Below are 15,603 nucleotides of genomic sequence, written 5' to 3' on the forward strand. Positions count from 1 at the left end.
GAAAAAAGTTATGGAAAGAGAGGAAGAGGAAGACTAAGAATAAAATATTTTGATCAAATAAAGGTAAATGTTACAACATACGAATAAATAACAAAAAATAACAGTGAAAATAAATGAATGGAAGAATCAATAGCTTTATTATAAGATAAGTTTAAAATTCAAAAATACGTGTTTAAGTTTTGTTCAAAATTAGACTCTTTTTTTTTTTTTTAATATATTAAATATATACGGGACAATTACACAGATTGAGTTAGCCTCGAAGTAAGTTCGAAACTTGTGTTACGAGATACTAACTCAACGATACTATATTTTATAATAAATACTTATATAGATAAACATCCAAGGCCCAAGAAAATCAGAAAAAGTTCTTTTCTCATCATGCCCTGGCCGGGATTCGAACCCGGGACCTCCGGTGTCACAGACAAGCGTACTACCGCTAAGCCACAGAGGCCGTCAGAATTACATTTGTATTTTTGTGGCATTCTCGTGTGAATTACTAACAGTTATTAGAGCAGTCATCAACATTTGTATGCCATAATTCACTGAAAACAATTAATTTTATTCGGTTGAATATTTATTATTATACCTATCTATCACATTTTCCTTTTATGCATAGATAGAATAAACAGATTAACAATATCACATGATTTTTAAACATGTGATATTGTGGATTCTGCACGTATTCTACAATCTTGAAATGGATGCAAAAAGTGTATCGGTTATGTCTAGACTAGGTAGGTTCTGCCGGCGGCGCCTCACGTACGTGTCTCCAATACAAGGGCATTTTAATGGCAGACTGGCTATGCCCGCCATTTTTTTAACTATGCTAAGAATGGATTAGCTTTTACGGCTTTACAGAAAAATTCTAAATACAACCTGAGTGGACTTTACAAATGGTTTCCAATAAATAGTTGTTGTTATATAGCTCTATTTAATTCTTTATCTAAAATATTTTCAGTGCTCTATTGTTTATATTAAACATAGTTTGGACTGACTATAGTTATTAGACTTAATGATATAACAATATCAATAAAATTTATATCTACTAAAATAAAAAATAATAAAATATTATCGACGACATTATACTTTATAAGTGCTGTAGGTATGTTTTATTACAAAGGGAAGTACTTCATGAGAAAGTATAACAATAATCTTAAATAACACACTCTACAAAATCAGACATCGGAACTGCGAGACATACAAAATACAACTAATTGAAAAATCGTCGCACGCCAAAACTAGTTAGCAAGATCATCGTGTCTGATATTTAATCTGTGACTAGTTCACGGACAGCGAAAACGTACGTCGACCTTGCTGTGACCAATTAACTTTGACTTCTTACGTTTCTTAATTGAAGATGCAGAGGTGTCAGGTTGCGCTGGTGGACGCATTCGATATGTGTTAGCAATCTACTACAATTAGGCATGACGTGAGTGTCCTGATGGGTAACAGGTTTGACTGATGGGAGTTTGCGATTTAGTGATTATTATTTGATACTAATTATAAAGTGGCATCTATTGTGTAAGAGTTAAAATTGCTTTATGATTGTTCTATAGGCAAGGTTAAGAGTTTGAACCGGTGAAAAGAGAAATGTCGAAAAGGGTACCTTTAGTTCCGAAGCATAAAGTTAAATGTTGAGGATACATCCACAGAAAGAAACAGCTTAATATATTTTAGATGGTCAATATATACGTACTATGTTATGGGTACTATTTTGATATTGTCATTAGTTGTTTGTATGACTTGGAAGTCAAAGACTATGGATTTCATAATGGTCTGTACATAAGGACAATACTGCTTAACGTACCTAAGTAATACATTTTATTTATCATTTTCTTTACTTAACCCAAGTGATACTCGTAAAACAACACGTGACTTTCAGTGCACTTGAGACAAGACTGTGAGAAATACTGATGGAACACTTAAAGGATTGCAATCCGCTGTACTCTTATCTTTTGAATCAAAAATAACTGTAATTTAATTGAGAGTCGGTTTCATAACAAAACAAAGACTGTTAAACCAGTGGAAACCGCTTCTTTTACATTCGCATTCGCAACTTACTCAAATAAAACTGCGCGAACTTGAATAACTTGAATAGGAGGTCACGACTTACCTGAAACAAAGAAACGATATACATTTATTATGGAGACATAAATAAAAGGGTAAAATCATCATAACCTTATAACATCGTACTAGTATGAAAGAAACTTATTAGAATAGTAGGTACTATCAAGGAAATGATTCTTATTGATTTATATTATTTAATTCATACTTTAATTTATGCTTTTTTTTCTGGGTCCTGGAATCAAACTTTAAACCCTTTAAAATGATATATCTGTAATTTGATTGATGTTAAATGACAAATAACATGCGTACTAGGGTATAAGGTCAATATCGTGATCAGCTTTAATCCTTGGGTAAAGCAAACGTATTGCCTCAATCACAATCATAGAATTCAAAACAATATAAGACTATAGAAGTGGGTTCATGGGAAGGTATGTCGGAACCAATTGGTTGTAACCACCATCATCAGTTAACTGAAGAAAGAAACACTGAAAACTGCACATGTTGACAAAACAACATTCCTATAGTTTCAAGTACAATATGATACTTTTCTTGACCTAACGCCATCCTATCTTTCCAAAGCCAGACAAGGAGCCAGGGCTTTAGAATCGGCTATATACGGCTTTAAGTCCGCCTTTTGTACATTTTTGTTTTTTGTGCAATAAAGTTTAAATAAATAAATAAATATATCCTCAGCCCTCCTCAAAGGAGTCCAGTGTGGGGCTTTTTCACCATGACCCTGGATTAAGTTAGCATGTTTACGCAAACGACTCCAGTATCTCTATAACATTTGCATTTAATAAACAAATGCAGGACTCTTACCCACCAAAACTAGACACGAACACGGTTGGTGTTCGTATCGTGTAGTTTTGGTGGGTAAGAGTCCTACATAACCGTCTAGTTCCCCTTAGGTGAGAGGGCAGGCAAGGTTCTTTCCACACGTAGAAACTTTATATATTAAGTAGGCATGTCATTTCTATGGTCAGATATTATTACTATTTCTGTGAACACAATGCTCAAGGTAACATGACGGGATTCTATTATATCAATTTGAGATTATACGGCAAATCGGACGCGTGTCGACATCATGTTATCCAATATTCTTTAGATTGATTTGATTATTACTTCTATATTTTGACGTGAACATAATAGTTTCGTATGGTTCAAGGTCCGTTTTTTTATTAAATGGTAATTTAGACATGCGAGATAAAAGTCTAAAGCATAACATAATGTCATATCAATTAAAAAAATATATTTAACTTGTGATACTTTTTTTGTTTCTATAAGATTTAGTTTTATTTTCTTGTACTGTAATTTATGTATTACGATCCCGTTTTTATCTCAGTCCCCTATCATTAACCTTTTTTTAATAGGTAAGCATGTGAGAACAAAAATTAAATTTTATTATTTTTTAAGAAAACAAACGAAGCAGAACAATAGGCCTTAGCTTGATCAATAAAGTTGGTAAAAGGTGTCTGTTATCTGATTCTGGCCTTTGGAAATCCATGGGCTTAGCACAGGTAATTAGGCGGAAATATTTGCGGGCCCGGCTTCGAACCTACTATCTGTCGACATCGCGGCGCCTATCAGATGCGGGGAACAAAGCGAATGTCTTTGTTCGTTTTGCGGTTCAAATCTCGGGAATTCTCGCACAGTACGAGTAAAAGTATTTTGTTTGTCATCAATTCGAAACTTGATACGTTTTCCAAAACAATAAATTTTCCAATTTCACTTTCGATGGTTAAAGTCTTTAAGTTGAAATTTGATATATTTACTGAATTGTATAGCTAATGCGCAGGCACATAGGACACAAAATATCTTATAAGTGTTGACATTATCTCTAATGCTTCTGTTTTTATATTAAAATCTAGGAATATAAAAAGGGTTTTTTAAGTTTTACTATTTAAATATTTATGTAGTGCAAAGATAAAAAATATCAAACGTACTTATTTGCTTTATTTGATATATATAAGAGATGAAGAGGTCAAATTGTACTTACATAGTCATTGAACCTATTGACTGCCATGGTCAACTTTACGAGTCTTGAGTCTGTCACAAACTTCTCAGACATGCTATGACACCTTACAATATTTAAAACCTTATCAATTTAAAGCCTAAAAATGCATATTGTAGAAACAAAACATAATTGTCGAAGTAGACACATTTGTCAGTTTTACTTGCAGCATTCAGATCATTATTGTTAGACAAATCTTTGTAAATCTCCAAAGGATTACGCATAATATGTCCACAACACTTACACTGGCGACGTTAAAAAGGGATTACAGTAATCGTAAGTGGCTACTTTCACTACGTTGGGCAAGAAAGGCCATTTTCTAGGAAATTGTGGTGACAGCTCGGCTCTTATTGAGCAAGGCTTTTGTAATGGATGCGTCATGAGGATCACTTTAGTGGTATAAGTAAAAGATAACACTTCCTGCTATATTCGTGACAAATATCACAATTTGTTTAGTTGGTGATATTTTTTTTTTACAAAAATCCTCAAAGAATAAAAGAAATTGTTATCACTTTCGGTATCAAACATAGAAAGCCAAATAATACGTTTCCGATTTTAGAATAGTAAGAAGAAGAAAAAAAAAATGTTTTTTTAATGGGTAGAAACTACGTAATGCCAAAAATCAATTGTACTCTTATCCTCTTTTTGCGTATTTTACTGTTCGCAAAGACAAAAAATAATTACAGCCTTACCTAAAACCAAACATCTGCACCACATGGTCAGTACATTGTTAGCCATAAATAGTAGAAGAAAGCACAGACGAGTGAAACGTTCCCGCCATAAAATGAATTTCGTTTCGACACCGATTATGGAATGTGTCACAGATGTCGTTTGAGAATGGAATGCACTGCCTACGCTATAACTATAGCCTGGACTATTAAGGTTCCGATGTATTGTTCCGTTAAGTACTTGAATCGGAACGTAATTCAATCTAAGGCGACTGCCCACATGTCGAATCTATCACTATTATTAGATCTGTACGTGGAAATCTTATCTTTGTCTACCCCCCATTGAAAAGCAGACGTGTTAAAGATTTCTTTAGGATTTGTGTTGACACGAAAAAATACCCAATACCAAAATAAGAATTCCAAAATTGTTAGCCTATGGACTTATATGCTGTGTGGTTCCCAGCACCATTAGAAAAAGAATAGGACCACTCCATCTCTTTCCCATGGATGTCGTAAAAAGCGACTAAGGCTTATAAACTTGGGATTCTTCTTTTAGGCGACAGGCTAGCAACCAGTCAATATTTGAATCTCAATTCTATCATTGAGCCAAACAGCTGAACGTGGCCTATCAGTCTTTTTAAGACTGTTGTCTCTGTCTACCCCGCAAGAGATATGGACTAGATTATATGTATGTGTGTATGCATGTATGGACTTATATTTTGTATATGTATCTACTTTTGTTTATTTTGTTAATAGGTGCCTACTTTCTGATAACAACAAAAATTACTTTTTTAAACATATGATATATATTATAGAGTATGTTATTTCATTACTTCGTAATTAGACTGATACCGCGATACAGGGCCGTGTTATTTTTATCGCACTGTTTATAGCCCTGATAAGTCTGGATGCCTTAACGCTTCGAAGATTCTTCGATAATGAAGTCGCATGATTAAAAGCGATTACTGGGAAGGTAATTATAATGTCATACTGGTGACGGCATGTTTTGATTAAAACAAAACAAAAAATTCAAACACTACGTTAAAGACCATGAAAATAAAATGCTTTAATTAACTATATTATGCCTGTACGATGAGACTCCGCCCTTTCTTAGTTCTAAACAGACAAGCTCACGGTCACGCAGTCAACTAAGTAGTTTATATTAAAAAATGACACAGAAATAAAGTACCTTTCATTTTCATTCCAAAAATTTTCTGCAGGCAATGTTTTTAAGCTTTTCTACAAATTATATACAGCTATCTTAATAATTTTAATATAAAACTCATATTGGTATAGTAAGTGACAATTTAAACTCTACATTGACTATTGTTGTGTTTTATTCCTTGTCTCATGATCATGAAATGGGTACATCAGGTTTTACACGAAGTGGCTCCAGTCTGACCTCCGCAACCTTTGCAGGGGAACCTTAACCAAATGGGATCATGGTTGTCTAACTATCAGTTATATTGGTCCGAAATCACTTTGGAAATACGCACTTTTACACCCAGGTGTCGTAAAAAATGCCAGACTATTTTATTGGACGGACCAAAAATGTTTTAGTGTGGCTCGTAAAATAAAAGCGTTGTAAAAATCACACATTGCGCGGTACATTTATGGCTATGTTCTTTGGTGCTATCTATTTTGGATAGGTACCAATCAGATTTGGAATTTTTTTAATAGTAAACAATTAATATATTTTTAAAATCGTATGTTTTTATGTTATTTGCGGAAGTATGTTATTCCTTTTTTTGTTTTGGATAGGTTATTTGTAGGGGAAGAAAAAGCCTCAGCGTAGATTGTTCCACCGCTTTTTCCAAACTTGGTTTTGAAATAAAGAGAAGAAAGAAGCTTCACCATTCTGGTTTGCCATAAATTATTCAAAAGTACCTAATATCTATAATGGAAAGAGGTAGTCTCTGCCTACCCCTCCGGGAAAGAGGCGTGATTTTTATATATGTATGTTTATACCTACTATCTATGATTAATTCTGCGGTAGTATTTGTGTTGTTATTCATAAAGGATTAAGATTAGAAACTTTGACATCATCGATTGGATCATCACAACTCATTAGACTATTTGTACTTTTACATTCAACTTTTAACAGGACTCATACGAAGATGTAAAGTACTAACTATAAAGCATTTTGCTTTTCTTATTAATTTTACTCTCAAGTTAATAATGTATGGAACGAATAATTTTGACTCTAGATTGGCATAAAGCTTGTTAATTTAAAAAATACTTTTACTACTAAATAGCATGATTTATACATACATAAAATCATGCTTTTTTCCCGGAGGGGCAGGCAGAGACTACATGCATGATTTATATCGCAAAAAATATTTTAGAAAGAAATGAGACACAATTAAACTGTCCAACTGTTCTGTTAAACGGAACGAGATTAATTTCGTAAAGATATTTACAACATGGCCAATTCCCGACGGGATGGGTCCAAAATGGCAGTAAATGCGACTTTTATTGTTTGACCATCATTGGAATGGGTCCTGGCAGACGACCACTATAAAAATCTTTCTTTTATAGGTTCAGTTTAAAATACTCCTGTTCCCAATCGGGTTTATCGTTCACAGTTAAATATGATTGAGATTGGAGAAAATGCAATATTAGATCTATACATATTGAATTTTCAATCATTTACAATATTTAATACAAATAAAATAATTACGTTAAGCCACTTTAGCCCGACACCTGTGACCTTCAATACCTATTACAAAATAAATAACAGTCCACACAAGAATTTTTTGCAAAGTTGGATGAGAATATTTCTCTTTTACGGGCAGGCAAAGATGCCGGCAGAAAACTAGAATTTAATAAACGATATTGGCGCTTTTCTAAGAAAGATAGAGTTATTAAAGATCGTTAAACCTGGATATACGACCTTTATTACTATAACGGGAAGTTTATAGCTTGCCGTAACAGCCTTTTCAGTAGCGTCTGTTATTGGAATATAAAAGCTTTAATCTCCTGAAGAATGTTGAGAGAACACCAAAGTCATATGTTGATGACGTATTTACGACTTAAATTAAGAGTTTACCGTATATTACCGTAGGTAACTCACCCTTTCCATAATACATAGATATATACAAAATAGATAGATACATACATATTTAGATACTACCGTGGTTACATAGTACGTACCTAAGTAACAACAACAGAATATGTAAACATCGTGAAACCTGCACATTCAGGTAACTGGATGTGTTACCGTTACGGAGACCAGCAGTCGCTTCGTGTGAAAACCTGACGTAGCCACTCCAGGCTTAAGCAATGAGTGTGGAAGAAGCAAGAAAAATCTGTAAGACAAGTGGAACTCATAGTCTCTAGGCAGAGAATAAAGCCTTTATTAGGGAAACAGGCTGGATAGTATGCATTTTAGATTTAATTTGTAAGATATTTTGTAGTGCAAGATTGCCGATTGAGTGCCGTGTGGCTCCCAGCACCAATACAAAAAAGAATAGGACCACTCCATCTCTTTCCCATGGATGTCGTAAAAGGCGACTAAGGGATAGGCTTACAAACTTGGGATTCTTTTTTAAGCGATGGGCTAGCAACCTGTCACTAGTTGAATTTCAATTCTATCGTTAAGCCAAATATCTGAACGTGGCCATTCAGTCTTTTCAAGACTGTTGGCTCTGTCTACCCCGCAAGGGATATAGACGTTACCATATGTATTTTGTAGTGTAATATCAACGATATTGTTTATCTTCAATCGTTATGTATTCTTGTTGCGTATAGTAAATGGATGTGAATTAAAATCATTTAATGATGGACGGGTGCAATTATGTGGCTCCATGCACAATTGCTTGTAATAGATTACGTATACTCGTATAAAACTATAGTGACTTACTAAATATAGGGCTGTCACTATTTAAATCACAACGTGGCCTTTCAATCTTTTCACGTGTGATGGTTCTGTCTTACTCGTAAGAGATAAAAATGTGTTTTTCCATTTATATCGTTACTTAATTCATGTGGAAGACAGTATCTTTAGCTAAGCTAAACCATCGCTCTTAAATAGCTTTTTATAATTAATGTCAAAGTTTCAATAACTAATATTTAATTTCCTTACATATGGCAACCCTGACCGGTTGATTGATGCAGGCGCCAGTGTCACACGACCGCTTATAATTGCACAGATGAGGTAAATGATTTGTGACGCCAATATTTGTAAATCAGTTTTATTGAGAGCTGTCGCAACATTAGTCTGTAAAAAATGCATAATTTGCACGTGCTTTACTTTTTAATGTTTTTTTCAGACCGTAGATTGAAATGAAAAAATTGCCGCAAACTTGTACGTGTATGAAAATGAAAATACTTGTTTGCAGTGAATAAGATGTAACTACAGAAATAAGTTACCGTACTTATTATTTATTCGATATATTTAACCGTAACAAATTGAGGAATGTTACAAATTTATGTGCGAACCTAATGATTTCCATCACGTTTAATGCTTTCGAGATTTATTATTGTTGCCTCTGTCTAATCGCCAAAGACAAAGACGTAAAAGGTTTATAAGAATCTATGTAATTCAAGGGGTCACTTGGAGTTACAACGTCATTATTCATTGATAGAAATTGTGGTATTGTGCATCGTATGAAAAATTTATAAGTTGCTATTTCTATAACAGATATAAACCAGCCAAATTTCGTGATAACAAATATTGTATAACTGCAACTCAACAGCCAAAGCTAGCAGCATTGTCTGGTAAAGCACGTTACATATTGAAAAGGGGGCACTCAGTATATGTAATATACAATAAAAAAAAAGGGTGGGAATCAACGATTTCAGTGTTCATACATTCTAAGATTTTGTGCACTATTTTGATTTTTTTTTCTCTTTAACAAGTGAGTATTTTATTGAATTTAAATTTTACAACGTTCAGCGTGTTCATAATTAACTATGTTCTTAAATATGAAACACGATTTACCAGACACCCTGTATAACATTATTTCTGTCTGTATTTTATAATCGTTGAGATGCATTTCAGGTGCAGTGCACGCGACCCGGCGCCGACGTGTCGCAGTGTAGGATGCCCTGTTAAGTGGACACTATTCTCCGTAGTATATTAAATTAAACGACAATTGCCTATATTACTGTTTTATTAAAAAATATATATAATAATATAAAAGAGCGTCCTCTTAAAACAAGAGAGACCACAGTGCGACACGATGCAATTAAATTGTTCCTAAACAAAAAAGATGACAAGTTAAAAATTACGTGTGTATTTGCAATATGGGTAGGTATTATTTTGTTTTTCTAAGTTAATTATCTTCATTCTTCGTTATATATATAAATATATGATAATAATATTTATTACTGCGTGCTATGCAATCAAAAGATTTGGAGTAAGTATAGTAGTAGTAAGTGAATACTTACTTATTCAAAATAATAAAGACCACGCGTCGTCTTAACTACTTAAACTGAACTTTGGACGGTAGGACTTTGCCAATAAATATTTATAGCAAAGCTTAATATTCATCGGGTAGATTATTCTGATTAAATTAATATCATTTATGTTATCGCAAGTACAGCGATTGAATCGTGTCAAATACGAAGCGGGTACTGTTAGGTTGTGCCTTTATGAGAATTACCAAAAATTATATAGATTTCTTGATATATCTAGTGATTTATATATTTCTTCGAAAAATTTAAAACATAACATTATTCACGTGAAGAAATAAAAGCAATTCTAACTGCAAAATGTCACTTTCCATAACAACATTATATAATGATGCTTGCATAATTTTTCAAGATCGTTAAATTTTGCAAAACACTTCCCAAAAAGGGTTGCATTCATAAATCTTGCAGAGTTATCTTAAGTGTTTCGTTAAATTAAGATTTTAACAATAAAATCGAGTTTTGGTCATCAGTGGGAGTTTTTACTGATCATAGAGTAATCTTCGTTGATGTCAGAGTGCGCAATAACATGCGAACACCGAATTTATGGATACCTGTGATAGATACGTTACGAAAAAAGTCCATGAAGTATGTCTATTCGAAAAATTTTCATGAGAAGCATAGCTACTGCTTTCTTCTAAAATAGTCAGTTTGCAAAACTTAAATAAGTATATGATATTAACAAATGCCTGATGCATATACATATTTATCAACACGTCCTATCTACCTGCTAAGAAGCATTGGCAGATTATCCAAAAAGCGTAAAAATATGGGTGAAGCATCTTCAAGACCCATTTTTGGTAAACATAACCTAATATTCCCCATTTGCAACCCCAAAAAAGCATGGAATATAAGGTTTTCAGGACTTTTTTAAGAAACAATTTCACATTGGGTCAGCTGAATCTGGTCTTTTAAATAAATACACGGGTACAAATGACAAAACTTTAAAAATTTCTCTAATGCTGTATTCTTGTGGAAAGGATTGGACTCACCTGGAAGAGATTGCATAAAAAATATACTATATTCGCCGTCTTTTGTACTTCATCATATCAAAAGGTATTGGATAAGTTATTATGTTATATGGGTATTCTATTTATTTTATAGATACAAATATTTTATCAAAGGTATTAATTAATATTTTGTTAATAAGTCTGCGTATTAGTTTATGTACTAACAAAGAGAAGATTTGTATTTTTGTTAATGATATCCGGATTTATGACATTAAAATATGAATCGGAGCACATGATTTGTTAGGATACAATAGAATACATCTGTAGAGCAATAATCACCAGCTTTCGAAACTCGAAAGAAAAGCAGCATTGAGTGCGACTTAAAACATGCAAAGAGGAGTTTACAGCAGAGAGAAACGTTCTTGGAGCTACATGTTATTTCAGTAGCTCAGTTCACTCGCCAAATGTGGACTGGGTTTTATATCCAGCGAAATAATACGCGTTATCGAACCGTTTAGAATTTGAGGCACGTCCCCAGTTTACACCACCCTGTTTATTTTAAATAAGGTTCCGTTAAGTAAAAGTAAACCCTCGGGATCTCGGCGGCCCACTGAGCCGAATGAAAAATTAAGGAAAAATATTCTTATTATTTTCTGTTCTGAATTCTAAATGTAAGCTTTTTGTTATTCAAATTGTTTGGCGGTTTTGTGTTGAGCGAGTGAGATCGTCTGGTTGGAGTGATTAGAGAATTTAAAGTCACTTGTGTCAACGAAAATCTGAATAATTTATATATAGAATATAGGCGATATAAGAAAAGATTTCTGTGAATGCCAGGAGAGAAGACGCTATAACTGTTCTGCCTTTGTATAAATATATTTATAACTTTTATTCAGCGAGCAAAATAGTATTAGATTCTTTTCTTTGCCAATCGTTACTCAGAGATCAAATAAGCAAATATTGATGAAAGTAAATCCGATCGACTTGCCAGATGTAAGTATTAGGACCGAATGCACCCTATATAATTTAATGTTGAGGGGAAACTTTATAAAAATAGTTCTTTTTTCAGAGCGCGCAATGTCTCGAGGAGTACCCTTAGTGACGGCTTGTTCTTATAACAAAGTAAAGGAAATACAGCGATTAAAAGTATAATAAATGTCACTATAATTCACTAGCTAAACTTCCGGTTTTAAGTTTGTGTTGTGTTTTGTAATTTGTGAATGTTCCCAAGATTTGAAGTAACCAACATAATAAAATCGTAAAATCTGTTACTTAGTATAGTTAAGTTTGTGATATCAAATAAAATATTTTTCTTTCTTTCTTTCTTTCTTTCAAAATACTTATTTAAGAAAATTTATAAATATCGAATCATTAATATTCATACTGAAAACTATATAAGTTCACTTTATTATAAAAATATTTGCATATAAGGCTAGTTAAATTCTTATTTATCAAACTGTTCTCTAATGTGCGCGCTCTACAACAAATACGCGATGTTACTATAAGCAAAATCTATAGGGGAACACAATAGCTATCGATTCTTTTGTGCCCAAGGGAAATCGCCCAAGAGGTGTTACGGTGTCACTGCGAAACAAAAACCCTTGAAAGGCCTTTGATCAACTAGACTTTCTGCAGACAGGGTCTAATTCTCAATTTTGAAACTTCACAGAAATAATGTAATAATAATTTATATTTAGGAATAGATTCATGTCGCAATTATTTTGTGACTAGAATATTGCTTCTTTTAAATAAAAATTTAAAGCCTGTTTCAAGGTATTCCCAATAAAAAAACGACATACAATATTAAAAATAGTCAAATATTTTCTTGAGATTTTGTTACAGAAAAAAAAAACATGAAAATTGTTATATTTTAGAAATTCGTCCTTTTCAGAAATAGGCTAACATTTTTCCACGATCCCTTCATTTTACTTCTATTTCACCTTATCATTATCATACAATCCCGGTGGACAAACTGGGCAATGTTTCAACCGTGTGTTAATTCTTAAATCATTCACAAAATCGACTTTGACATGCCCTTAATCATAAACAAGAACAAACTCCTACTGGTTCGACAATCGACCAATAATATAAAATGGTGATTATTGATTGATTGGTCAATTACAGATAGCAAATAGTGGTCTGCGGACATACCGACATAACGTAGGTAGTTACCAATGTTGATTGATCTTTATTGCCAAGAGCTAAATTAATATGGAGAAAATTGTGGATCTACCGAGTGATCTTTATTCTTAGTGGGGTAGGCAGAGCGATCATGCGTACATCTATTGCATCGTCAACATTTTCATGCAAGCTTTTTTTTACGATCTCAATTTTTTGAGAATGTTCAGTTCATGAATCTGATTCATTTTCCAAAGAAATTAGAAGCGAAAAATAAAATATTTTTCAGACCCCAAATTGAACGATCAGCTGACGTCACTTCGTATGGAAATGAAAGTATGAATTTAAATATTATATAACTACTTATTTTTATCTGTTTTCAGGTGTCATCCCATGTAAGACTAATAGGTACCTATAGTAGTTCTGAAAGCTATACCGTAGCATACAACATACACATAGTTTACTCACCGTAATCACTATGCGATCATAAAATACATAATAACAGATAGTTAACCTCAATCATTCGAAAAGGGGATCCCGAAATGGTCAAAAACTTTTACATTTTTTTTGTACACAAAACATTTTAATAAGTTGTGTGACCGCTTCTTCGGAATCGCAGTAATAAACTGTAGTTATGAGTACAGACTGCAAAGTGGCTTTTTATTTTTAATTAACCAAAAACATTATTTTGTTTTCAATCGTTTTCGCAGTGTATTTTTATATAAAATGTCATGAATGATGTCTTAAGTATTATAAATCTGGTGCGATGTTTTCATAACAACATGATTGTGGATTGTCTTAAAATTTTGTATCGCTACAATTTTTAACATGATAATTCTAGCAGAATGCTGTCACCCAGATTATATTTAAATATCAGGTCAACTTATTAAGGAATTGTACTAAGTAACAGACTTCTTACCTATTGTGACTCAAATGCAGAAAAAGAATCATAGTTTATTCGAATAGGAATTATCAGTTCCATCCAAAAACGAACTTCAGGCATTTAAGCTAATATTACAATACTAAACTTAGCTAATAATGGCTAATTAACTTGATATTTAAACGATATAGGCTAGCAACCTCAGTATTTGAATATCAGTACCGCCATTAAGCCGACAGCTGAACGTGGCCTTTGCGAGATTGTTGGCTCTGTCTACCCCGTTAGGGATAAAGACGTGATAGCATGTCATACAATAATTACTGGCATAACAGACGTAGAAACTAATTCAGAAGCAGGTGTTGGTAAGAAGAAAACTTGTAAAACACGAGACGGTGAGGAATCTCTTTAAAACTTACAACTTGTACAATCTACGAGGCAGACAGTGACAAATCACTTTGAATTACTGCTTCGCTCCATATGTGTTCTTGTATTTATTTAAAACTACACTTTCATCCGGCTTCGCTCCTTTCATCTCTTGTTACTCGAAAGATTTTCAGGTATTAAAAAGATTACTATGGATACAGTGTGCATTTTGAGTTTATACGATTTAAAAGTCAAAACGTGAATTTAAATACTTACTTAAATAATTTCTCTTTATATTAAATATGTTAGCTTTGACTTTGTATGAGACACATACCGATTTTATAACTTAAGCACCTAAGCTCATTGTCACGGTTTAATTTTTGCAAGCAGATTTGAAAAAACAAATGATTTAGCAATGACGCCAACATACTGATGCTGCAATATTACATCACTATAGAAACTCTTAAACGATCTCATGATACAACAAATTAATGAGGTGTGACATTTCCAAAAAAATAGTTAAGTACTACATAAACGATCGCCTGATGATATCTCGGCTACTTAAATAAACTGAATAATTGGCTATAAATGATTAAAGTTAAAAAAAGAAACATTGTCCCATAAAGTCGCATAATCACCTTAATTCCCATGCAATAAGTCTCATCAATAACAGAGCTCTTTTATAACCTACAATATTTAATGTGGGACGTTTCAGTATTGGAGCGATAAAAATGCAATTACTACTTATAACGCAGCACGAATGCATATATTTCGCAAGTTTGAATGCGAAACTGACGCCGCCTCTCCCAAGACCATAATCTACAAATAAGGTTAGTTTTCAATTTATGAGCGTCAGCGTTTTCGTCTTGCGATTTGCTTTGTGATCGTGATTAATATAGATTTTGCATAATTTTACATTTTACATAATTTTCCAAAGTGTTATCAAATTAAGTAACATTTTTGAGTGTGATAACTAAGTATTTCATTGGCTTTGTACGGTGTCAAAATTAGATGCGTACCTATCAAAAAGAATAAGGAAACTTAGAAATAGACAAAGTTAGAAGGTGAGAGTGTGATAGAAACAGAAAAAATAACATTGTTATAAAATCAAGATGTGTAACAGCAAACGCACTGAAA

General features: G+C 33.1%; 1 protein-coding gene across 7 annotated transcripts in view; it reads right to left on the bottom strand.

Annotated features, from left to right (window-relative positions):
- The window catches only part of LOC106142488 (caskin-2), a 232,426-nt gene that overhangs the window by 58,974 nt on the left and 157,849 nt on the right, over window positions 1–15,603 (bottom strand). The window lies entirely within an intron of this gene.

Source organism: Amyelois transitella, chromosome 12 (genome assembly GCF_032362555.1).
Source record: "Amyelois transitella isolate CPQ chromosome 12, ilAmyTran1.1, whole genome shotgun sequence".
Classification (NCBI taxonomy): Eukaryota; Metazoa; Arthropoda; class Insecta; order Lepidoptera; family Pyralidae; genus Amyelois; species Amyelois transitella.